This window comes from Macaca nemestrina, chromosome 5, assembly GCF_043159975.1.
Source record: "Macaca nemestrina isolate mMacNem1 chromosome 5, mMacNem.hap1, whole genome shotgun sequence".
NCBI classification, from domain to species: Eukaryota; Metazoa; Chordata; class Mammalia; order Primates; family Cercopithecidae; genus Macaca; species Macaca nemestrina.
Window position 1 is genome coordinate 27,223,010 of NC_092129.1, and position 27,384 is coordinate 27,250,393.

The window sequence follows — 27,384 nt, forward strand, 5'->3', positions numbered from 1 at the left end:
GGAGGAAACAATACCATATATTGGACACTGATTCAGAGCATACATGGCCTTCTGGAGAACTTTTCCCCAGCGAAGTATTGTCACCTAGTTGGCATTGTAATTGTGTCTTCAAAAGACCATTCCACCGTTCTATCAATGCAGCTGCTTCAGGATGATGGCAAACATGGTAAAACCAATGAATTCCATGAGCATGAGCCCACTGCTGCACTTCTTTAGCCATAAAGTGAGTGCCTTGGTCAGAGGCAATGCTGTGTGGAATATCATGACAGTGGATAAGGCATTCTGGAAGTCCATGGATAGTAGTCGTGGCAGAAGCATTGTGTGCAGAAGAGGTAAACTTATATCCGGAGTAAGTGTCTATTCCACTGAGGACAAACTTCTGCCCTTTCCATGACGGAAGAGGTGCAATATAACCAACCTGCCACCAGGTAGCTGGCTGATTACCCTGAGGAATGGTGCTATAGTGAGGGTTCAGTATTGGTGTCTGCTGCTGGCAAATTGGGCACTCGGCAGTGGCCATAATCAGGTCAGCCTTGGTGAGTGGAAGTCCATGTTGCTGAGTCGATGTGTAACCTCCATCCCTGCCACCATGGCCACTTGGTTCATGGGCATATTGGACGATGACAGGGATAGCTGGTGAAAGAGGCTGAGTGGTGTCCATAGAATAGGTCATCCTATCCATTTGATTACTAAACTCCTCCGCTGAGGTTACCCATTGGTGAGCACTCACATGGGATACAAATATCTTCATAGTTTTTAACCACTAAGAGAGGTCCATCCACATACCTCTTCCCCAAATTTCTTTGTTAGCAATTTTCCAATCATGCTTCTTTCAAGTCCCTGAACATCAAGCCAAACCACTGGCTACAGCCCATGAATCAGCATATAAACACACATCTGGCCACTTCCATGCAAAGTGCACACCCAGGTGCACTGCTTGACGTTCTGCCCACTGGGAAGATTTCCCTTCACTGCTGTCCTTCAGGGATGTCCTAGAAAAGGGCTGTAGTGCTGCAGCTGTCCACTTATGGGTGGTGGACCATGCAGAACCACCTGTGAACCAGGCCCTAGTCTTCTCTTCCTCTGTCAACTGATCATAGGGAACTCCCCATGAGGCCATCAGTGCAGGCTGGGGGAGAGAAGGCAGGGTGGCAGGAGTGGAGATCATGGGCATTTGAGCCACTTCCTCGTGTAACTTACTTGTGCCTTCAGGACCTGCCCAAGCCCATCATGTATATATCACTTCCATTTGATGATGGAATGCTGCTGTGCATGACCCACTTTATGGCTAGACAGGTCAGAAAGCACCCAGTTCATGATAGGAAGTTCAAGTCACATGGTGACTTCATGACCCATAGTCAAATGCTCAGTTTCCACCAAAGTCCAGTAACAGGCCAAGAACTCTCTCTCAAAAGGAGACTAGTTATCTGCAGAAGATGGCAGGGCCTTGCTCCAAAATCCTGGAGGCTTTCACTGCGATTCACCTATGGGAGCCTGATAAGGCTCCACACAGCCTCCCTATTTCCCACTGACACCTCAAGGACCATTGGATCTGTCGGGTCATACGGCCCAAGTGGCAGAGCAGTTTGCACAGCAGCCTGAGTCTGTTACAGAGCCTTCTCCTGTTCTGAATCCCACTCAAAACTGGCAGCCTTTTGGGTGACTTGATAAATGGACTGGGGTAATACACCCAAATGAAGAATGTGTTGCTTCCAAAATCCAGATAGGCCTATTAGGTGTTGTGCCTCTTTCTTGGTTGCAGGAGGGGTCAAATGCAGCTACTTATTCTTCACCTTAGAAGGAATATCTCAACAGGCCCCACACCACTGGATCCCCAGAAATTTTACTGAGGTAGAATGTCCCTGAATTTTAGTAAGATTTATTTCCCATCCTCTAGCATGGAAATGTCTCACCAATAAGTCCAATGCATTTGCTACTTCTGGCTCACTGGATCCAATGAGCATATTATAATCAATATAATGGCCCAGTGTGATATCTTGCAGAAGCAAAAAGCGATCAAGGTCTCTCCAAATAAGATTATGACACAAAACCAGAGAGTTGATATACCCCTAAGTTGGGACAGTAAAGATATGTTGCTGGCCTTGCCAACTGAAGGCAAATTGCTGCTGGTGGACCTTATGGACAGGAATGGAGATAAAGGCATTTGCCAAGTCAATGGCTGCATACAAGGTACCAGGAGATGTGTTAATTTGCTCAGCCAATGAAACTATATGTGACACAGCAGCTGCAATTGGAGTCACCACTTGGTCAAGCTTACAATAATCCACTGTCATTCTCCAAGATCCGTCTGTCTTCTGCACAGGCCAAAAGAAAAAGTTGAATGGGGATGTGGTGGGAATCACTACACCTGCATCTTTCAAGTCCTCGATGGTGGGACTAATCTCTGCAATACCTCCAGGGATGCAATATTGTTTTTGGTTTACTATATTTCTAGGTAAAGGCAGCTCTAATGGCTTCCATTTGGCCTTCCCACCATAATAGCCCTCACCCTACCAGTCGGGGAGCCAATGTGGGAGTTCTGCCAGCTGCAATTATGCATTCTGGCACTGGGGAAATGACCACAGGATGAGTACGGGACCCATTGTAAGCTGGACCTGAGCTAAAACTCCATTAATTAACTGACCTCTGTAAGCCCCTACTTTGGCTGGAGGATGATAATGATGTTTTGGGTCCCCTGGAATCAACATCAGCTCAGAGCCAGTGTCCAGTAGTCCCCAAAATGTCTGATCATTTCCCTTTCCCCAATGCACAGTTACCCTGGTAAAAGGCTGGAGGTCTCCTTGGGGAAGGAGAGGAGAAAGATTCACTGCATAAATTGTCAGTAATGTAGTGGGGTCCTTCCTCAAGGGCACCCAGCCTCCCTTTCACTCAAGGGGTTCTGGATCTGTAAACTGGCTCAAGTCTGGAAATTGATTGAGGGACTGTGATTCTCTGTTCTATAATTCAAATTAGTTTTTTGTCGATTCCATCTAGAAATTTTCTGTTTGTATAATTTAAGTAGGAATGCAGTAGGCTTCCTATCAATTTAACTTCTAGGAACACCATGATTAATTAGCTAATGCCAGAACTCTACACGAGTCAGACTGTTCTGATTGCCACTTTGCTTCTGCTGTCCATTACAGTAGCTACACCCACCTTACCTTTCAGGGTTGAGTGCTGCCACTTGACTCCTCCCACCTTCGGATCCAATTATTCCCATTGTATTTAAATTTTGTAGTTGAGTGGCTGTGGTTCCCCTGTTAGATCTGACATACAGAGATGAGCAATTACAGGGCTTTTTAAAAACGCAGGTGTTGCCCTCACAAGTGTATTTTGCAAGGCATTGGTCAAGGGTATATCTTCTGGACCCTCCCAGCTGGGATGAGTAGGTCTAAAGTGACTAATCCACTCCACCATCCCAATCTCCCTGAGCCTTTGGATCCCCTCTACATTAAACCAAAGGAGATCAGGCATTTCTGACTCACTCACAATAGGCCAACATTTAATCCCTATTTCAGCTAACCAAGCAAATAAACTATTATTACCTTTTTAACTCCCTGAGCTGCAACGCAGCTTTAAGTGCAATGCAGAGTCCCTACTTGGTGGGCCCAAATCAATAAATTCAGCCTGATCCAATTCTACGTTCCTTCCACCATTATCACATACCCTTCATATCCATTCCCATGCCTATTCTCCAGATTGCTGTTTATATAAATTAAAGAACTCAAACAGTTCTTTTCAAGTGTAGTGCACCTCCTCATGGGTCACACTCTCAACCTCACCTCTAGGGTCCACTGGTAGTTTAGTCTTGTTATAGGTCTGGAAGCAAACAGAGGTGTTGGGAATGGCTTCTGAGGAGGATCAAAATTATCTTGCCTGGCAATTGCCTCAGGGGAGGCCATCACTGTTGCCTCAGGCAGCACAGGGTTTGTCTCCTCAGACAAAGGTGTAAAGGCTGATGGCAGCATGGGTCAGGAAGGGGATGTTGCCACTACTGGGGATGGGGAAACTGTTTCTTCTGGAAAAAAAGGTTCATCAGAGTTTACAAATTCCCTGTCCCCAGCTTTATCAGGGTCCTCCCACACATCCCCATTCCAAGTTGCATAGTCCCATTTTTTTCCAATCAATGCCCTTACTTTAACAGTTGACACCTGGTGAAGCTGTGCGTGCATTTTTCATTGCAGGTCAGCCACTCGCATGATTAGAGCTTGTGTCTGTTTTCCCACAATTTCAGCTCTTCCTCTACAGGAGATAAGACTCACTCAGGGCAATCTTAGCAGATTTGAGTCTCAGTGTCTGCTTCTGAAGCTGGGAGACAGAATCCCTTAGTTAGTCATTTTCTTTCATCACTTTGTTCACTGAACTTAGGAGCAACCAACCAGCTTAATTATGTTCCTTGGTTCTCCACATGTGGTCAAAGGTATTATGTATAGAGTCACCTCACTCCTTGCCTCTCATGAGTTGTGAATCAGGAGTGTCAAATGGATTTATTTTGCATAACTCTCTAAACAGTTTCTGCCAAACACTATCAGTGTTCTCTATACTATTAGAAGTAGAGTTCTTAGCATTTTTGGGTCTAATCATATTAAGCAACCAACTCTAGAAACCTCAAAACCAATGAAAGAACTCCATCATTAATACTCTGTTCCTCTAGAACCACTCTTGGTACCAAAATCTGTATTAGGGTTCTCTTAGAGGGACATAACTAGTAGGATATATCTATATCTATATCTGTCTGTCTGTCTGTCTATCTATCTATCTACCTATCTATCTATCTATCTATCTCTATCTATATAAAGGGGAGTTTATTAAGTATTAACTTACATGATCACAAGGTCCCACAATAAGCTGTCTGCAAGCTGAGGATCAAGGAGAGCCAGTCTGAGTCCCAAAACTGAAGAATTTAGAGTCCAGTGTTCAAGGACCAGAAGCATCCAGCGTGGGAGAAAGACATAGGCTGGGAGGCTAGGCCTGTCTCTCCTTTTCACATTTTTCTGCCTGCTTTATGTTTGCTGGCAGCTGATTAGATTGTGCCCACCAGATTAAGGGTGGGTCTGCCTTTCCCAGCCCACTGACTCAACTGTTAATCTCTTTTGGCAACACCCTCGCAGACACACCCAGGATAAATACTTTGTATCCTTCAATCCAATTCAGTTGACACTCAGTATTAACTATCACAGACTGGGAAGAAACCACCTGAGGGAGTACAGGGAACAACAAGCAAAGTGCACAAAGTGCAGCAAAAGTGGAAAACCTCATAATTCAAGAGACATCAGATAGAGTATTCAAAAAGTCATTACCTCAGAAGGGGGGCAAAATAAGCCCTAGATGAATGACTTCTTTCTAACACTGCCTCACAAAACTTAATAGACAGACTTAGAAAGATAGTCATTTCAGGTAACATAACTATGACCAAGACCAACATTAAGGAATACTGATAGAAAAACAAAAATATTTATCACCCACCATAAATGATGAAATCACGATGTCTGGATTCTAATAAAAAATGAGTAGGCATGCAGGGAAGCAGGAAATATGACCTATAATGAAGAGCGAAAGCAGTCAATGGTAACAAATTCCAAATTGACACAGATAATAAAATTAATATATGAGGACATTATGAAAGTTATAGTAACTATATCTCATATGCTCATGAAAATTGAGGAAAGATTGAGTTTGTTAATTAGAGATATAGAAGATACGAAAAAAACCAGATCATTCAAATTTCTAGAGTTTAAAAATAGAATATATGAGATAATGAATGCATTGTATAAACTAACAGTAGGTTAAATATGACAGAGTAAAAAAAGAATCAGTGAGCTATAAGGCCTAGCAACAGAACTATGAAAAATAAAACATAGAGAGAAAAAGGGCCCCAGAAAACATCAATGATCTGTGGGACAACTTCAAGCAGCCCAAGCACATGTAGAATTAGAGTCCCCAAAGGAGATGGGGAGAAGGAATAATTATACAAAAAAATGAATGAAATGTTTCCAACCCAAGAAGGTCAATGGGTCTCAAGTTTGTACTATATGTACACATATGTACTATATACTGTATTCTTATGATAAAGTAAGCTAGACACAAGAAAATGTGTTAATCAACTCTTTATGTTATCAATAAGGCTTCTGGACAACAGTAGTTATTAGTAGTTGTATTCTCGGGGGGTCAAAAGTTAAATGAGGATTTTCAACAGGCGAGGGTTCAATGCCCTTAACCCAGTGTTGTTTAAGGGTCACCTGTAGTTTGGAATCAATTAAGAAAGCATGGAGTCCTCCCTTTTTTTTTCCTTGCAAGCTTTCCCTTCCTTTTTTTTTTTTTTTTTTAAATCAATACAACGTTGGGAAAAAGATTTATCTTATGCATATCTATTAATTGTTAGTTCTGAAGTCTGGTTTGTAAAGGAAGATGTTTACTCCTAGGTATCATAGCGGTGCTTCAACTCAAACCACTGGAAATTATTATCTGACATTATTATCTCCCTAAGATTCTTTTCTGTGATATAAATTACTCTGCTTCACCTTCCCACAGCTGAACCCAAATAGCGTTGCACAAGAAGCTACTGATAGCATCAGTGTGGCTTTAAAACCACTTAGGACTCATAGAAGAAGCTCAAGTGGTTGGGAATGGGAAGATGCAGAAAGGAGACAAGCCTTGTTTTCTTCAGAATTTTGCAGCTAATGAGAATCATAAGGTGCATCTTAGCCTCGAGGTTCTGAGAAATGTTGATGCCAGAGATTATATTTCAACCATTGAGATGCTTTAAGGAATACAACTTTTGTTGTTATTTACTTTGGATTAATTAGCTAATGTTAATTTTTATAGCTTTTCTAACTCCTGTAGAGTGTAAGGGAAATTCCTTACCAAAAAAAACAAAAAACAAAAAACAAAAAAACAAAACAAAAAACAAACTATCAAAAAATTCTGTGTCAATATGGTTAAATTGGCTGGGCACTGTGGCACATGCTTGTAATCCCAGCACTTTGAGAGGCCGAGGCGGGAGGATTGTCTGAGGTGGGAGGATCGTCTGAGGCCAGGAGTTAGAGACCAGCCTGGCCAATGTGGCAAAACCCCATCTCCACTGAAAATACAAAAAACAGAAAATTAGCCGGGTGTGGTGGTGCACACCTATAGTCCCAGCTACTTGAGAGGCTGAGGCAGGAGAATTACTTAAACCCAGGAAGCAGAGGTTTCAGTGAGCTGAGACCACACCAGGGCACTCCAGCCTGGGTGACAGAGCAAGACTGTGTCTCAACAACAACAACAACAAAAAATAGGATTAAGTTTACATTTTTGGTTCCTACGCAAACTTTTAAAAGAGACTAACTTTTAAATCCAATTCACCAGGAACATCTCAAAAGCTTCCCTTTTAAAGACTCCATCCACCCCAACTCTGAACAGTGATGCAGAAGTTATGGTTAAATTAGAGTTTATCTAAATTAAAAAGACCTAATTCATTTTATAAGACAACTTAACATTCATTATATTTATCTAGTTACTCAGTAATTTGGGATCATAATAAATAATACCTATTATGAATAATATAAATGTCATAATGATGCTCCTTACCGGAGTTCTGATAAAATGTATATTTTCCAATTTAATAAGAGAAGGCATGAGAGACATCAGGATTTCCCATGTTAGAAGTTGTGAATTCGTGTTTTAATTATGATGAGCAACTAATCTTAGATCTAACCCAATCTTAGATTTTATGAATTTGTGCACAGAAGCAATTCACATAAAAGTATATTGAAAACTTTTGAACATTTCTTTTTTTTTCTTTTTTTCCAAGAGGAGGAGTGGAGAATCCAACTTCCTCAGTTCTTTGTAACCACACTTCTCACTGTCCCAGGTACATGACTTCTCAGTGCTTTTTGTACCCAAGACAGATAGCTACTCTCAGGGGTGTAAAGACTCTGGGCATCTCTAATCTTCTGATTTTCATATGTGTTAAATGTCATAGTTTGAAAGCTTTAGAAACATCGATAAGGTTCATATTATTGTAGTTATGTTTGCCAAATAGACATGAAGAGCTATCATGCCAGTGTCATCGAGTCTTGCTATTCCTCTGGCCTCCATGGACTTGGCTACAGTGGACTGAATGGTGGTCTCTAAAAAGACATGTCCATGACCTAACCTCTGGTACCTGTGAATGTGACTTTCTTTGGAAAAAAGATCTTCAAAGATTCAATTAAGGTAAGGATTTCCAGAGCAGATCATCCTGGATGAATTGGGTGGACCCCAAATCCAGTGACAGTGTCCTTATAAGAGCAGGAGAATACCAATGCCGACAGTAGAGAAGAAACACAGGGACGATGTGAAGATGGATGCAGAGATTGGAGTTATGTAGCTATAAGCCAAAGACAATCAAGGATTACCTGTGGCCATTAAAAGCTCGAAGAGGGCTGGGCATGGTGGCCCACACCCATAATCCCAGCACTTTGGGAGGCTGAGGCAGGCGGATCACCTGAGGTCAGGAGTCCAAGACCAGTCTGGCCAACATGGTGAAATCCCGTCTCTAATACAAAAATTAGCTGAGTGTGGTGGCACGTGCCTGTAATCCCTGTTACTCAGGAGGCTGAGGAAGGGGAATCGCTTGAACCCAGGAGGCAGAGGTTGCAGTGAGCTGAGATCGCGCCATTGCACTCCAGCTTGGGCAACAGAGTGAGACTCTGTTTAAAAAAACAAAAAGCTAGAAGAGACAAAAGAGGATTCTCCCGTGAGTCTTCACAGGAAGTGTTACCCTGCCAACACTTTGACTTCAGACTTCTGGCTTCAAGAACTGTAAGAGAATAAATTCCTTCTGGCATAGGTCAGCAAATTTGTAGTAATTTTTAATGGCAACCCTAAAAAAACTAATCCACTACCAAATGAAAACATGGCCTGGGCTGATGGTAACTACTGTCCACTTCTTCTGCCCAAGTGTCAGCCAGCCGGGCCCTAAAGAGACATGAAAACTAGATCTCACTTGAAACCTTGCAGCCACATCCTTCTCCCTGCAACTCTTGGTCTCCCCTCAAAATACAAACTTCAGCGTTTAGTCTTTCCCAAACTTTAATCCTCAGAAGGTAAATACTGATTCTTGTTTCACCCATGTGAGAATTTCTCCTTTCTTCCACACAGCATTGGTTACATAATTTGCCTGGTTCAATGAAAGATGAAAATGCAAGTCCCCTTGGTAAAAAATATATATATATATATATTTATTTATTTATTTCAAGGCAGGGACAGGAGAGTATTAAACATTGCATGGGGCCTTCTTAAAAGTAGATCTTGAGCAAGGCTTGTGGCTTACGTCTGTAATCCAAACACTGTGGAAGGCCAAGGCAGGTGGATCGCTTGAGCCCAGGAGTTCGAGGCCAGCCTGGCCAACATAGAAAAACTCCCTCTCTACAAAAAAACACAAAAGTTAGCCAGGTATGGTGATGTGTGCCCATAGTCCCAGCTACTCTGGAGGCTAAGGTGGGAAGATTGCTTGATCCTGGGGGATGAGTCTGGAGTGAGCAGAGATTGGGCCCTGCACTCCAGCCTGGGCGACAGAGTCAGACCCTGTCTCAAAAACAAACAACACGTAGATCCCTGCTCAACTGAACAGGTAGTAGACTCATGAAGCCAGCCCTACCTCCCACCTCTTAACTACTCTGACCTTGTAGAATCCTCGTTTAATATTGAAAAATACCACCACCCTCATAAACTATTCACACGATGCTTTCTCCATTTTCTGGCATTAAGTAGGAAATAAGCTTTCTTCTAAGAATAATTTCCCCTAGATGTCCCTTTGATGTAGACTGTTCATTATTTCACATTCTAGGGTCACAGGGGCAATGTTGGGATCCTTGTAGCGCCCCAGTATTGCTTCTGAAGTCTTAGTTGTCTCTTTTACCAGTCCTTGATCTACTTAGGCTTTTTCTCCCTGGATATGCACCTTCTGCCCCAACTTTGCATAGTCATCCTCTCAGTTCTGGATCAGTCCACTGCATTCATGGAAGTATTTGTTATCAGATTCACTCCTTTTTTATTCCAGTATTACTATTGGTGGCTTCAATGTCTATATAGTTTCTTCAATATCTTAGTCCCTAATGTCTTGATCTTCACTCTATGTTAGCCAACCCCACCCTTAGCTCCTCCATAAACTACCTATCTTTGTACTTCTAAAACTTCAAAGAAAACAATCCCACTTCCTGACTACAACTTATCTTCCTATCTCTCTCATTTGATGTGGATTTGTACTTGGACTCCTCCTTCTTCTCCCTTCTTTGTCCTCACTTATTTTCCTATTTAGTCTGGTTAACCTTAAAACACTCTTTTAAAAATAGTACCCAAGCTTGCTCCTTGTCTTTTCATCACTTCACTTGGCACAATTCCAAAGCTGCATTAAACGTTCTGCATTTAAATTCATGTATTTGACACAATTCACAATTCACATGATTGTGTGGAATTGCTGCTACCACCAATTCTTGGACTCAAAAACTCCTCTTTGCACTTATGGTCAGGTTCTGTCTAGCATTCCCAAAAGCAACTACTGCAAACCTTCCACATATTCTTACTTTCCTAGTAGAAATGAGAGGCCATCAAAAATTTTAAATCTAAATAGACAAAAGCATTCTATAAATAGTGTTCTTATAAGTCATTATTTGGTCTTAAGTGTGGAAACAAGGTTAATATTTATTCATTTCAAAACTGCCTGTGAAGTACCTACTTTGTGAAGGTATTATTCTAGGTGTTGAGGATGTGGCCTTCCCAGGCCATACATTCCAGTGGTTCTGATGATTTCATACGTAGGTTAAAAGCTTAGCAGTGAGGTCTAGTGGTTTTATCACATTGATCCCAAAATACAGATTTTACAAAGCAAATTTTTCAAGTATAGGAAATACACTCGCAAGATCATAAAAATCCAATCATGATACCATAATTCATAAGTTCAAACATTTTAGTATCACTCTCTGTCATAGTACCTCTAAAATAAACAAACATTAGAATAATTTGCCCTAGATAATGAAAGTATATGTTATTATATAATACAATAATAACAGGCCTTAGAAATATGCCAAATAATAAGTTTTAAAGTTACACTAATGATATAAATAACTCTCAATCTCTTTGATTAATGCTTGTGTAACCACACAAGTAATTATGTTTTTATTAGGCTGGGGCAGAAGTAACTACAGGTTTGCAAGTACTTTTTTGCAATTACTTTTGCACTAACCTAATAAAAAACAAAATGTGCCTACATCACAATTTAGAAAAATCACAAGCTTTATTAACAGAGTATAATTTAAGGAAGTCAATCAATCTTGAAGGCAGAAAGACCTAAGTTCAAAATTGATTTGGAATCTTCTCAGCTATTTATACTTGTTCAAAGTATCTAACCTTGCTGAGCCTCAGTTTACTATCTGAAAATAGAGAAAATTATTACTATATTGTGGAGGTATGAATATTGAATAAAGAGCTTAATTGTACTACCATTAGCACACACTGAAAAAAATATTTGTGTGATTTTATTTTCATGTTTCCATATTTAGGCTTTTGCCTAAAAAGGGAATTTGGAAGTGGTCATTGGCAGATGTCATAGGCTTTGGGTGGCAAGTCAGAGCATAGTATGAATGAACAAATTAGTAAAGACTAGAGATTAGAGAAGACTTTGAGTACTAATTAAGGGTTTCGAGAAACCAGAGGAGATTTTAAGACTTCAGTGAGAAACCACTTTCTCAAGAAGCGGAGGAATTAATTTTATCAGCAGCATTGTCGTCCATGTAATATGGCTTTTAAAAAGCACAAGGAGACCTTAGTAGTAACGACTTTATTTTTCTTAGTGAGAACCTGAAAGTGAAACTTGATATACATTATTTTCTGCTTTTATTGCACAAAAAGTTGTTTCCATAGCATATTGCTTCCCAGTCTGTTAAAAAACTCGAAGACCCAGATTCGGGGCGTAGATAAGAAGCCTGTGTACCTTCCTGCCTTCTCCGTACAGCCAACATTAGATCAAAGGGCAATCTTGATGGCACCTGGAGCACAAACCCTGCTCGGGGCGCGTACAACCGGCGGGACAGAAAACATGATGCGACGTCAGAAAGCAGGAAGGGAATTGAAATTCCCGCATTCACGTCACAGAAATCTTAGCAGAACCTCACGATCGCCCAAGGGAACTAGGAGTGGCGAGCGATGAGGACGCGGGTTGTGTGACGATCACCGATAATTAGTTGGTGGTTAACGCGCAAGTAGAAAAAAGAGCTCGCCCCAGGCTGCCAGCAGAAAAGAGCCACCGTGGCACGTGCCCCGGGGAGTGCCGCGGTGGCCGAGTTTGCACGGAGAGCCGGACACCGCCTGGGGAGCCGCGCTCGTAGCCTGGGGGCGGGACGCGGCGGCCGCTCCCTCCGCCCCCTAGTAGCTGCCACCGCCTGGCTGCGCCCCAGCCCAGTAGCTCAGACGCGACTGCATCCCCGGGACCGTAGAGGCTGCAGAGAGCTAGAACCCGAGTCGCAGCTCCGAGTCGCAGCTCCGGGCCGCAGAGCGCTGGGCGAACGCGAGGGCCAGGGCAACGGCAGGGCGGGCAGCTGCGCTCTCGGCTGGTACGTACCTGGTGGAGCTGGCGCGTGAGTGGGTGTCGCTGTGCGAGGAGGGAGGGGAGGGACTTGGGGAGTCTGGGGAGGTTGACCCAGGGAAGATGTGGTAAGTGCAACTTTCCCATTTTCTGCCCTGCCGGCACAAGTATGGGGGGAGTTCAAAGCAGATGCCTCTTTTGCTTGGGCGACCCGACCCCATCGTTTAACTCACAAGCCAGGGTACTCAGAGAGTGGAAAGGACGCTCACGTCAACAGGCTTGACGTGGGAGGTCTGTCACCTGCCTTTTGCCCACTCTGCCCTGCAGGAGGTCATTGATGACCTCCTGTCACAAGTCGCTGAGCCTTTCGCCTCTCGCCCCAGCAATGCCAAGTCTTTTCCCTGGGCGGTGCTTCCCAAGCCCCAGGTAGTTGCGAGCGGCCGCGGGGTTAGCAGACACCCGAGTTCTAACCCGCTCGGCCAACGTCCGGCTGTGTGGCTTTAGCCAAGTCACCTCACCTCACTGGCCTACGTCCATTCTTTGGATAAAATATGGAGGTGGGTAAACCGAGTAAACTCAAGAGTTCCCCGTAGCTATTGGATTTTCCCTGCTGCTAGGACCCCGGCAGGCCGCGGAGAGGGACACGAGTGCCAGGTAGTCGCGGGGCTGAGGGAGCGGAGAGCCTGGGTCCCGGCTGGTGCTGATGCTAGTGCTGCTCAGCCCCTTGGGGAAATTCCTGAAGGTGCCTTCCGGAGGCAAATGACCCTGCCTTGCAGCAGGTCCCTTCAGAGGGAGCTCAGAGGGCCAGGTCAGACCGGTCTTGGTAGAGCTCCCCCGGGGAACGCAGCCAAGGGAACTCAGATCCTTTAGAAAAGTGCTTGCGTGAGCTAGGCATGTGGGAGGCACTAAAACAAACAACAAACAACAAAACACCCTGCAGGTGGTAGTGTTATTAGTTGGAGTCTGGGCAGGACTGGAAAGTGGAGATTTGAGGCGGATGACCACTTAAACGTTCACCTAGAAAAAAAATTACAAAACAAAACTCTTTTGTCAATGGTTTGCATACTGAAAGGTATTTGATTAGAAGTACTGCTAGTATTTCATTTCTCTTCATGTACAGATAGATTTCAAAATTCATCCGTCCACTTTATCTCTTCACAAGATGCCTTCCTTCTTACTGACATTGCCACACATTCAAAAAAGAAAAATCCTCCTGGGATTTAATATTTAGAAAGCTCAGCATTTGGATTATTAAAATGAGAACTGATGAGCATAATGCTCACAGAAAATGGGGTAGGTTATGGATCAAGGTTGGTTAAACCAGCAGTTTATAAACCTTGTATCCTGTTAGTGTGCCAGGTGCTGGTCAGTGCCCCCCTAGTGTCATCATCTCAAGAGATCATTTGCTAAAAAGGAGTTCTGGAGGTTAAAAGGATTCGATTTTGAAGGAAAGTATAGTTTTGGAAAGGAAATATTTTGGAAAATGTTTTTAGTAATGGACTTTTCAATCATATCTTTACCACAACTTTCTTCAATAAAATATCAAAGACTAATGGACCATATTATGCAAAATATTTTTAAATGTGTCAAATTTCATTTTTGTTAAAGAGTTTTTCCTCCTCTTTAGTCGATTGTAAACATATTGTTTAGATCAATGATGGATCAATTTAATTTTCCTCACAGTGCTTACAATTATTTAAATTCTTACGCAGTTTGCATTATAGCATTTTTTTACAACTTTATTGAGATATAATTTACATATTATAAAGTTCACCCTTTAAGGGTGAATAATATTTAGAAATTATATTTCAGTGAGTTTTAGAAAATTTGTAAATTTTCTAAAAGTTGTAAAACAATTACCATATCTGGTTTTAGAACATTCCAAAATTGTAAAACCATTACCATATCTGGTTTTAGAACAGTTTACTCACTTGGTAAGATTCCTTACATCCATTATGTCTTTGTTCCCACTCCCATACCCAGGCAACCATTAGTCTACTTTAAGTCTCTATAGATTTGCCTTTTCTGAACATTTTATATAAATGGAATGATATACTATATGCTCTTTTGTTTATGGCTTCTCTTACTTAGCATAATGTTTTTGGGGTTCAACTATGTTGTGGCATGTATCAGTATTTCATTTATTCTTATTGCTGAATAGTTTTCCATCGTATGGATATACCACATTTTGTCAATTTACTAGTGGATGGACATTTGGGTTGTTTCCAATATGGGAATATTATGAGTCACACTGCTGAGAGCATTTGCATTCAAGTGTTTGTGAGTACCCATTTTCATTTCTCTTGGGTAGATGCTTAGCAGTGAAATCGATGGGTTGTATGACAAACTTGTGTCTAACTTTTAAAGAATACTGTAGAGTAATTGTTGTAGAAGTTATATATATATAAAATGTAAAATATTCTCGAAAAATAAATGTTTCTTACTGAATCATATATGATGTTATATGTATGTAGAGAGAGGCTTGGGAGAGGAAACATTGCTTCTCTTCAAATTTAGAGCTGAGGTACTGCAAACACTTTTGAAAAAATTGTCGCAATATTTCTCAGAAATGAGTTATTTCTTGTCTAATATTTTTTAATGCTAAATGAGCGTGAATCAGGCTTAATCAAGACTAAATTTTCATCAATGTCCATTGAAAATGAGAAAGAATGCAGTTTGAAAATTGTGTTTTAAGTGTTGAGACTCAGCCAGCTCTGAATGACTTAACAGTAAATTCAGTGGTTTTCCATTTCTTCAATGCAAAATGTTAATTGAGTTAGAAAAAACAAAATTATTCTTTTCTCAACATCAAAAATAAACTATACATCTTTTGATAAGCATTATTAATCATGATTCCATATGCTTATTTTAAATAATAGTTAAGCATATTCTATTTGTAGATATAGGGATCTAAGGCCCAAGAATAAGTGATTTACATATACAAAAATCACATATTAGGCCAGGGCTCTGGTTTTCCTCTTTTAAAACTTCCCCCATTAGTCCATGTTCCTCTAAATCCTGTTGGTTTCAGACATTTTCATATGTTATATTACTTTTAAAAAGTCATTACCAGGTAGTGGCATTACATGAAAAGAATCTAGGTTAAGCACTTGAACATCCCCATAAAATCAAAGGTGGTTATTATTTTTTATTTTTATTAGAAGTACAACTGATTTTGGTCAAGCTTGGTGGCTCAAGTCTGTAATCCCAGCACTTTGGGAGGCTGAGGTGGGCAGATCACAAGGTCAAGAGATAAAGACCATTCTGGCCAACATGGTGAAACCCTGTCTCTCTAAAAATACAAAAATTAGTTGGCTGTGGTGGTGCACACTTGTAGTCCCAGCTACTCAGGAGGCTGAGTCAGGAGAATTGCCTGAACTCAGGAGGCAGAGGTTGCAGTGAGCCAAGATGGCACCATTACACTCCAACCTGGAGACAGAGCAAGACTCCATTAAAAAAAAAAAAAAAAATTGCAGCTGCTTTTGAGAAATCAAATGGATATTCTACTTTTTACTGAAGTGAGATACACTTTTTATTCTAGCTGTCAAACGGCAAATAGCAGTATCATATGCCCAGAGGAGAGAGGATTTGTGTCCTTCAGTCACTCCTAGTTGGAAAAATGTGATATTGCCCAAGAGTTGGGTGCTTGGTTGGAGAAGAGAGTTCAGAGACATTTAGATGAAAATGAAACAATCCAAATTTGCATAATTTCCTGAACGGGAAGAAGTACTCTCACCTAGAATCCTGGATCTACTAGAAGCAGGATTTCTCAGATTGGAAAGAGGGCCAAGAAAATGGAGATGCTTTAAGACAATGTGGTCTGCAGCCAAGACAGTTTTAATGTAATTGAAGAAGCAGCAACAGAAGCATCTACAGGCAATATGAATGGAGCTGGATGCCTTCCTGTACCTCCCGGACTCCCTTCCTGCAGTCCCTGCTTTCTTCTAAGTACTCTTATCGGTTATGCTGTGGAAAGTGTTCTCATCCCCATGGGGTTATGGGAGTAAGCATGATTAACTGTAGGCTTTAATTTTTTTTTGAATAAATTAAGGGGGAACTGAGGTCCAGTGTGATAGCTACAGGAATAAAACCATGGAAGATGGGAAATAATTAGGTAGTCCTCTCAAGTATGATTATATTTTAATGGTCACAAAATAATTTACATCTAGATTAAATTTTGTGCATTGAGCTAATACATCTCAGAAGAAGAAAACACGATTCTTAAAATTCTTAAAATCATAAAATCGTAAAATCAGTGGGTGTGTATGTGTATGTGCATGTATGTGTAAAGAGGGCTTACGAGTCATGCAATTACATTAGTGTATTGCATTAGTTTATTATATTTGTTTACATTTTAAAATGAGAATAAATACCTCTATCATAGAGCTTCTGGAGGCAGGTATAATATTAAATCTTAAAATGCTGAAATAAGCCCTACTTTTCTGACTTTTCCCAAAAGGCCTTGAAATCTAATAACAAGCCAGATTACAGGTATGGTGGATTTTGTTACACTCCAAGGGTTTGCAAAAAGTCTATTAAGCCAAAATTTATAAAGGCCGGGGCTTCCACAGAAACTACTCTGCCTTTCAGTTCCATCATCCTTGAAGAAGGGTGTCTGTGATAATTCTGTGTATTGCAGTGAAGCAGCAGAACTTTTCACAGTAGTGAAAAGAAAAAAAATAATTTTAAAATATGTCTTTCTAGCATGCTGTGTATGTATGTTAGAAAGACTTCTAACATGCCATGAAGCTGTGCATATGTATATCCTGTTGTAATCCTGAGGAGGTTTCATTTGAAGGCTATTGGAAGGACTGCTGTAGTAGGCAAAGCAAGAGATGCTGAATGAGTCAGGGCAGCAGAATTAGGGATGAGGAAAAGTATTCAGATTCTAGAAATATTAGGAGATGAAAATAATTTGGTTTGATAGGAGCTGTGATATGAAGTTAAGGAGACATGAGAATGAAGAGTGCTTCTCAGATTCTTGGCTTGAAGTGAGAGCTAGCATAATTTACAAACGTGTAGATTTAAGAATGGGGCAGACTTCATGGGTGTACTGAGTTGGATAATGTCTCCCCAAAATTCATGTTCTTCCTAGAATCTCAGGATGTGACCTTATTTGGAAATAGGATCACTACATATGCAATTAGTTAGGATGAGGTCATGCTTGAGCAAGGCAGGCTTTTAACCCAATATGACTGTTTTCCTTATAAGAGGAGGCAAGAGACACAAAGAGAAAGACACATAGAGGGTAGATAACATGACCATGCTGGGAGAGATTGAAGTTATGCAACTGTAAACCAAGGGATGCCAAGGTTTGCTGGCAACCACTAGAAGCTAAGAGAGAGGCATAAAACAGATTTTCCCTCTGATTCCACAAAAACAAACCAACCCTACTGACAGTTGATTGGATTGCTGCCATTCTGAACTGCGTGAAAATAAATTTCTGTTGTAAGTCACTCAGTTTGTGGTAATTTGTTACAGCAGCTCTATCCAACTAATACAGTGGGTATGAGTAAAAGATAACATCAAGGATAAAGATATCCAATAAGCTGTTGTATAACAAGCTCAGAAGATGCAGATTGAGTTGACATTGGCATGCAGTGGGTAAATATAATGACGAGATCTCCTATGGGAAGCACGTGGAATCAGAAGGAAAATGGGAGAAAATTGAATCCTGGGAAATGAGTTCCAGTCCCAGCCCAAGAGGAGAAGCAGGAAAGGGTATTGTCATAGCGACGAGGGTATGCAAAGCTTCAAAATGTGTGGCATGATCAACAAGTCATAGTCATTAGAGGGCATAATAGGAGAAGGGTTGAAGGGACTTTTGTTTTGACAAGTAGAAAGTAAGAGTAATGGCTTTAGGATTGGAAGGCTGAACCCAGACTGTGCTGCGTGAGAAGAGAATGAAAAGCAAGGAGATAGGATTAGTCAGTGTCCAGTAGTCATCCCAGGATTATAGGTGAAAGATGGAGGAGAAATTTGGGTGCGCAGGGAATCACGACACAGTGTCCGATTAATTTTTGTTTAATATTTAAAGTAAAGCCTTTGTCCTCGCTTTAGGAGTCATTAGTGTGGGAGACGCCGTAAGTATAGAAAAGATAGTTCATGGAGCTGCTTTCCAATAAAGGGGATTGCGTTAAGGACAAAACCGGAGACCTTAAACATACAATGTTTCCAATCTGTAATAGAAGTTTGAGATGTTTTTAAGGGTGAGTAGTTATTTTTCCTTTCTATGGAAATAACTGTATATGTTAAGAGAAAGGAAACTACTGTTTATTGAGCAATCCGCCAGACCCCTAGTGTTGGAGTCTGGCAGATTGATCAATAAACAGTAATTTGCAGCACATTTTCACAAATTTTATTTGTTCTCCAATCTGTGAAGTTGGTATTACTGCTCTATTTTTTAAGGTGAGTAGGCAAAGAGAGTATCTATTCAGTCACTTCATAGAAAGTGGCAGAACTGAGATTAAAAGCCATTTTTGATTGATGCTTATTTCTTCAATCTACAGACTTTCTACCCTTCTAATTTGATCTCAGTAAAAATGGGCAGCTAACTCACTTATATTGGACCTCCTTAGCCACTGGCTGAGCACACACTCAGGTCTCATCCTCAGTATCGCTTGTAAATATGGCTGCAAAGAGGCAACAGGTTAATAGGTATTGCATCTACCGTATGTATTACCTACTGTGGTCAAAGTCCTACGCCTCTGAAATAAAACAGGTCATTTCAGGTTTTTCATTTATTTTTACCTTACGGATTCAACCATGTGGAAATAGAGGGTTGAGGGAAGCAGTTTTTATTCATTTCCCTCGGGGAGTTGTGGAGAAAGTTTTTAGGGGAAGTGAGGAATACTTTTCTGGCATAGTAGATCTGGGTCAGCAACCTGAGGTGCTTGTGGACTTTTGCCAAAGAGTATTAAGCTTCAAGTAAAACCTAGCATAGTTTGTTTCAACTCTGAGAAGTTCCTATTTTAGGTTCCAGGTTTGAATGCTTTGAAAGGAAAAATAAATCCTTCAGTATTCCAATATTGGAGGAAACAAAGCATTGTTTTTACTCATAGATATTTATTTTTACCAACTCTTTAATAAGGTATTTTAATTTATCCCAACTTGATGAAAACTTTTCATATTTTCTTTCAATAATTATTATTGGTCTATTGTCAGTTCATTTGTTTTCTTTTTGTAGGTTTTTGTCTTAACATGACTCATCTGAAATATAAATTAAGTTTGATGACAACAGTTTCGGTTATGTTTAAGGATATCTAGAATTATTTTAGGTAAGGACTGTTGAAAAGATTTATTTTATTAAGTACATCAAGTATTTTATTTTTATTATTTATTATTTTATTTTATTTTTTTTGAGACAGAGTCTCGCTCTGTCGCCCAGGCTGAAGTGCCGTGGTGCGATCTCGGCTCACTGCAAGCTCCGCCTCCCGGGTTCGTCACGAAATTCTCCTGCCTCAGCCTCCCGAGTAGCTAGGACTACAGGCGTCCGCCACCACTCCCGGCTAATTTTTTGTATTTTTTTAGTAGAAACGGGATTTCACAGTGTTAGCCAGGATGGTCTCAATCTCCTGACCTGGTGATTTGCCCGCCTCGGCCTCCCAAAGTGCTGGGATTACAGGCGTGAGCCACTGCGCTTGGCCAATAATTTTTTTAATTTTAATTCTCACATTCATTCATAATTGTTTTAATATTGGGTATCTTCCAGTCTTTGTACATTTGTATGGATATTTTTTACATGAATGAAATAATGGTGTACAGTTTGTATCCTACATTTCTTCCTCTTAAAGTTACTATTACCAGTGTAAAAATGAGTAGAAACAGCAAATTAAAGAAAATAACATTTCTTAAAAGAATGTATAGTATCCAATGAAACAGTTTTTGGTTAGATAAAATTTCAGATCATAAGGATATGAAACACTTTCTAGTTTACTGAAAGACTGCATTCTAATTTCACTGCACCCTATGGTAATCATTGATTTAACTCAGAAATGAGAAAACAAAATAAAAGGTTTGAAATATACCCAAATGATTAAAATTCATCGCTTTAGCTATTAGCAGTATTTAATTGTATAATTCAACTTTTTCAAGGGCAGTATGTACTTACTCTTATAAATTCCTCACCCAGAATTACAGACGTGAAAATATCCTCCAACATCTTTTTCTTTCAATCTCATCCCTTTGTCAACTCTTTATCATTACATAATAATGAGTTATTCCACATGTTACTTTCTGGGCAAGTAATGTTTTCCAGTTAAAATACTACCAAGTCCTAAACTTTAACATTTTTAAATAATGTTTTAGAGATAATATACGGTGCAATGAAAACCAGAAATTTCAGAATAGTTTTAAGAAAAAAATAAGGTCTACCTATATTTGATTTGTCCACCAACTAGAAGTAATCACTATAAAATTATTATTGGCATACACATAACTTTTTTAAAAACAAAAAATTATCATATCATATTCCCTGTTTCACATTTAGTAAATCATCTTAGTATATATTTCCATTGCAAAAAAAATGACAGTTTTTTAATGGCTCCATTAACTAATTTTCAGGTGACTCCACAGAAAGTTACCAAATTCAGTTTTATAAACAGTAGCATAGTAGATAACTCTGTTCATAATTTTGATACATTATAAACACCTATTTGATTAATTCCTTTGAGTAAATTTCTAGACATAGAATTGCTGCATCAGAAGATGTTAATTTTTAAAGAGTGTTGATATATTTTACAAAATATTTACAGAAAGCCTGTGCAGTTTTCATTCAAAATAATACTTTTACTAACATACTAATACAGTTTCAAAAATTTGAAATTTAGAAATTAGTGGGAAAATATAGCTATATTTATATCTTTTTGATTGGTAGTGAGGTGGAATATTATTAGTTATTTTTATGAATTGTTATTTTATATTCTTTGCCTATTTTTTCAATCTGTTTGCAAGAGCTTTTTATTTATAAATATATTAACTTTTTGTATGTTTATTTTGCAAATTTTAAATGTTTTCTTTTTACCATTAGTAATTTAGGGTGCACTGCTTTGTAGGATACTTAATTTTTTAAGAATATCAAAGTTATCAATTTATTCTCACATAGTTTGTGAAGTTTAAGACAGCCTTTCCACTTGTAAAAGTATTCACCTACATTTGCTTATAGTACTTTTTACATCTTTTGTTTCTATTTTAAATTTTAATCCTTTGACGGTTATTTTAGTAAGAAATAAAGTGGGGATCTTATCTTATTCTTATTCTTATTCTTATTCTTATTCTTATTCTCATTCTTATTCTTATTTAATGGCCAGCCTTGTTTTGCAGCTATTTGTCCTATAATGGGTTCCCTCCCCATTGATTTGAAATAGCATCCTGTGCCTTCTCACCCCCACACCTGCCTTGGAACCTACCTTTCTCATAGCTGTCCCACCATTAGAAGTTCCACAGAAGTGACTGCAGACTCTCTGACTGCTCCCCCAAGCTACCCTGATCCACATCTACCACTCACAACCTGAGCCCTAGAAGGAAAAAAATTTCCTATAACCCTATCATGGCATCCAGCTTTTCTAAATTACCACATTACCAGTTTGGGAACATACAATTTTGTTGGTCCTGAAAAACAGCTAATTTTCAAAAGTTTCAAATGTCTGATATTATAATTCATCTGCTCATTTTTTCTCTTTGTGTTGAAACTTTATTATATGTTTTGCTACCTTCCCCCTGACCCAATGTCTCCTTTGTATTCTTCCTTCAAAACCATTCCATCATGCTACCTGCAACAACTGTTCAATAATAACAAATTAATCGATGTTATTAATTTCCACCTTTTCCCCTAGCCCTGAAGCTTGACTCTCCTCTGGGTATCTTACTTCCCCTTAGGCCCTTTCTATTGGAGACTGTTTATTATTTTCTATTTTATAATCTCAGAGTAGTAGAGGGGGCACATACCCTTCTTGCACCCATATGCCACCTGTACAGTATTTTTCCACTCTCTTATACTCACTCTCGCTCCTTTGAGCACTCTGGCTGTACCATCCTCTACCATTGCTCATTTCTATCATCAATGCTGAGGGTTTGCCACCTGAACAAAACCCTCCTTTATTGAACACTCTAGTGATTGGTGTACAGTCATCTTCTCCCATCCTTCTTCTGTCTGAAATCTGGTGCCTTCCTATGTACATCCAACATCCTGACTTCTCACTTACCATGTGGTCATGTGTGTTTCTCGGAATTCCCAAATGTATTCCCAAGAGTACCTAGTTAAAGAAGCACAGACTCAGAAGTATATAGAAACGAAAAGCTCATTATAGACAAAGAATTCTCTCTTGGTTTCTCAACACAGATAGGCTAATAACTCAGCTTTCCATTGATCAGAATTTGTGTTGCTTGGTTTAACTTAGACAATCATTTACTGCTAGTATCAAAATATTTGAAAATATAGTTGCATAAGCATATGCATAGAATCAAGACGTTCCACAAAAGGCATGAAAGTGGTTATACATGTCTACCTCCTGAGGCGGTGAGGTAAGAGGTTGAATGGCTTTGTGACATTATGCCCGGCTGCTGCATTCATGGGCTTTTGTGTCTTGTTTGCTCGTGTTCCTATTTAGTTTTTTAATTAGTATGTCGAGGGAGGCAGATGTTGAGTAAATGCTGTTTTGTAAATTATGAAAGGATTTTTAAAAATTGAAATAATCTTTTTTTTTGCTTTTTGTTTAGCTCTAAATGTTTTTTTTGTTTTATATTACTTTCCCTACTTTAGTTGCACCAAAGATTTCTGCATAAACTACTTTAAGATTTGCTCATCTGAATGAAAAGTTATCTTCCCTGAGATCGGATCCAGACCACCTTTTGATGATTTGCTTACCTGACCATGTAGTTCCCTTGAGTTTCTTGTTATTATGATTATAATAAAAGGAGTACAAGCAATCTGGTCATTTTAGCCTACTACTGCCGGATGGATTAGATCACTGCAGGACATTGGCTTAGTTACCGTATAATGACTCATCACAGTTTAGGAGGAAGAAGACCAGCTTAGAGGTCAGGAGATTGACTTTTTTAGTTTTTGGCTAATTACTTTACTACCTGTCTCTGATATTATAGGTTAATGGCTTCTGGGGGGATTAATGAGATTAAAAATGGAGAGATGCTCAAACTTCATTTATTTTACAATTTTGCCTAGGAGTACTGTTCCCTAATCTTAATAAATTATAGTATAAATACCTCCTTGATGCTAAGGAATATGCCAGATCTGAGGAGATCAGGTTGAACAGAAGAAAGTAATAGCCCTTCAAAACACAGGATTAGTGTTGGATAGGTAAATAACTGCAAACTCGATGTGATGAAAGCCACCATAGCGTATGAATCAAGTATAGACACGTCCAGAGATGGTTATAAGTAACCCTAAAATCAGGAATGGTTTCTCTGTAGAGGTGATGTTATTGTTAGATCTTGAAAGATAACCACTAGTTTGCCAGGTAAAGGGGAAAGTGTTCTAAGAAGAGGAAAGAGACTTAAAGTGCAGCACATGTTTAGGGAACTAGAGTTAATTCAACATAATAGAATGTGTACACTAAGGGACAGTGACAGGAGATGTAGTTGGAAGTTTGATAGGAAATAGATTTAGAAGTGCTTTGCCTATCATGCTGAATAGGTTGGACTTGATTGAAGGTTTCAAATTACAGGAAAAATGGAATCTTATTTGTACAGTGGTGTACTGGCTGAAAGTCCATGTCCCTCAGAGCACATATCTCTTCCTCCATTACAGAGAAGTAAGGGACATTAGAGGAAATACGGGGAGGGCTGGACTCAAGTTCTGAGTGGGTAAATTTTTAGATGGATTGACTGGGTGGTTGCCTTCTAAGAAGTAAGTCACATGTGAATTGAAGAAGTATGACTAATTTAGATTTGTTGAGTTTGAGTTAGGGTGTGTAGAACTAAGGAGAAGTCAAGACCAAAGATATAAAATGTGGGTTTAGCTGTAGATAATTGAAGGCCCTTCATAGAAATTTCTATACTTAAACATGAGTTATGTGTTCAAATATTTTAGCAATAACTTTGCCATAAAAATCATGTGATTTATCTCTTAAATTATGTTTTCCCCATTTTTTTGTGTGTTAGCAGAAACTCAGTAAATAGCAAAATTCTATGAAATTATGGAAGCTTTCAAAGTCATAATTTAAAAGGAACAGACTTCTTCCCTTTTTTTTTTTTTTTTGTAAATACTTAGACTTTTTTTGCCAAAGATTTTAGTTCTAATGCTTTAGTTTTTCTAACAGCTACTTTAAAGTTTCAAGGATAGAGTTTAAATGAAGGATACATTCAAGGGTACCCTTTAGCTAGGAACTAGCTCTGCTCTGATTTTTATTTAGCTATCGTTGGAGAACATTCCGAAAAGTGTGTGTATAGATTATGCAACTAGTCACTTAGGGCCCCTGATCCCTTGTTAACCTGGCCCTCTTAAGAGACAGTGAACTGGGGGTGCCCTGGGAACAGCTAGGTCAGACGCAGTCCTGTTGCTTAGCAGTCCCCATGGATCAGTCACAAGGGGTTGTTGCTGAGCAACCAGTGCTCTAGTGGTGCTTCATCCCCAAGGAGTTTTGCAGTAGTAGGGGCTCACCTCCACCAGAGAAACAGTACAGTCAGGCAGGGGGCAAATGTCCCCCAGAGGCATGAGGGTTGTTAGTAAGTATTTGACCTTGGAATCAGAGAAGATGACTTAAGTTCTCTGAACATACAAGTGATTTATGGAATTATTGATGTAAATTTAATTAAACATGAACTTGGGGCAGGGCAGGTAGTTCTGGCAGCTAGAGTTCTCGTTTCAAGTACTTTGATTTCAGTTTCTTTCTTCTTCAGCCTTATTTGCAAGGTGAGTTTTCTGGGTCAATGCAAAGTAATTTTTTATGCTGCATGGAATATGTAACTTTCCAATTAGCATTATTAAGCCAGAGCAAACATTTATGTTTGAGGAAAACCACCAAGCAAATTATTACTTTGGTCATGTGGGCCTGAATGTCAGAGTATTTAATTCAATACCGATAAAAGAATTTGCCACTGATATTTGAGATGTGCTTTGAATTTTCTTTCTGTGTAGAAAGATCAGAACATAACAATTCACGAGGACCACGTCTTATTTTACTTTTAATATTTAATACAGCACATAAATTACTCTTTAGGAGAGTTGACAAAAAGTTGAAACTAATCAGCTCTTGTAAGGAAGGCTGAGTTCTGCCAGTGTTGAGCAACGGGTTCTTCTTAAGATCCAGGCGCATATTTTAAAGATCACGCTATAACATCATCAGTATATTGAAGTAATGCACAGTTGCATCAAAGGCTGAAGTCTGGAGTAGAGAAATGTGCCTTGTCAGATTTGAGAAATAATGTTGGCCAGCTCTTTCCCTCCCACTACTTTTCTATTCAGTACCTCTGGCCTTGGGCTGTAACTGTTTGCCTACTGATCCAAAGGGTGAGGAGGCAGGGCTTTGTCCTGTATACAAAGGGGAAGCCTCTTCGTTGGCTTTGAGATCTGTACTCTCTGTAGGATCTACATTATTTAAAAAAAATACTTAAAAACTTGAAAATTTCCCTCAAGCTTTGCACCCAGATATTTTACACGCATGCATATAAACACACAAATGTGTCAAAGATCAAGTTACTTTTAAGGTATTATTACATGAATAGTAACAGAACAGTGATAAGTTTTTTTCTAAGACACCATATTTAAAGCTACTTTTAAGAGTGATTTTTTTTTTTTTACTGTTTCTATCATATATATCATTGGCAGGAGCAATCCATTTCTCTTTCCTGCATAAGAGTATTAATAAATCTAAAACACATTAAACACAGTAGTGCCAGGCATTGTTCTACGTGACAAGAATTCAGTGTGTCATTTAAACCTCTTAAAAACTCTATGTGATGAATACTATTATTATAGATATTTTTACTTATAGGGAAGCCTAGGCTGTTCCAGAAAGGTTAACTTGGCCAAATGTACACCATAAAGATTTATAATCAGTAAGTGTGTCTTCAGAACCCATGTTCTCAAGCATGACAATATATTGTAAGTACCAAATTATTTCATGAGGGCAACTTAATCAAAATCCATAGAAAAACATGTTTGTAAATTATAATGGTATGATGAAAGACTGCAGGAGATTGAAGATTACAACATCATTTGGGTAACAAGGTTTGCTTATTTTATTCTTTGGGCTATAGTCCATAGCAGGAAACCTTTTTGATCAAGTTTCTTTGTATCCATCCACATCCTATGAACATGAAACAAAAATTCAGGAGGCATATTAGCACCCTTGTTTCTCTCCAGTATCAGATGTGAAGACATATTATCTTTGATATGAGATGTAAAGGAAGAGGAAATCCTTAAAAGAAAACTTAGAGGTAATGAATAAGTATATGAACTGCTTTTGAGTCAATTCTCCAAAAACATTCATATTTCTTAGAACTTTGAGATATAAAGCAAAATATTAAGTATCAAGGAACGGTCATTTAATCATAAGAGAAAAAATATATAGAGGAAAAGAATATATATATAAGCCAGGTCAAAAGTCCAAGAATATTGTGAGGCATCATGATGTGTAGTGGATTAATTGTGGGCTTTAGGGTTGAACAGAGCTGAGTTTGAATCCCAGCTCTGGGAGTTATTAGCTGTGTGACCTTAGGGACGCATCTCACTATCTTTAAGCTTTGCAAAAGGTCCACTATGTGATAGATTAATTACAATGATTAAATGGACTAAAATGCAAAGTGCCTACTAAAGTTCATCATACAGAACAGTTGTTTGTTAAATGTCAAAATCCCTTTATTTCCTTTTCCTCCTAACAGTA

General features: G+C 39.3%; 1 protein-coding gene across 7 annotated transcripts in view; it reads left to right on the forward strand.

Annotated features, from left to right (window-relative positions):
* Positions 1–27,384, forward strand: part of LOC105465531 (cAMP-dependent protein kinase inhibitor beta) — a 248,641-nt gene that overhangs the window by 115,777 nt on the left and 105,480 nt on the right. For 2 of the 7 annotated variants that reach the window (XM_011713981.3, XM_011713979.3), the window contains exon 1: positions 12,428–12,572. The exons of 4 other annotated variants lie outside the window; for them this stretch is intronic. The gene's annotated coding sequence lies outside the window, so the exon portion shown is untranslated. Of the gene's footprint in view, positions 1–12,245; positions 12,573–27,384 lie in introns of those variants that run through there. One more of the 7 variants, XM_011713983.3, reaches the window with a different exon arrangement.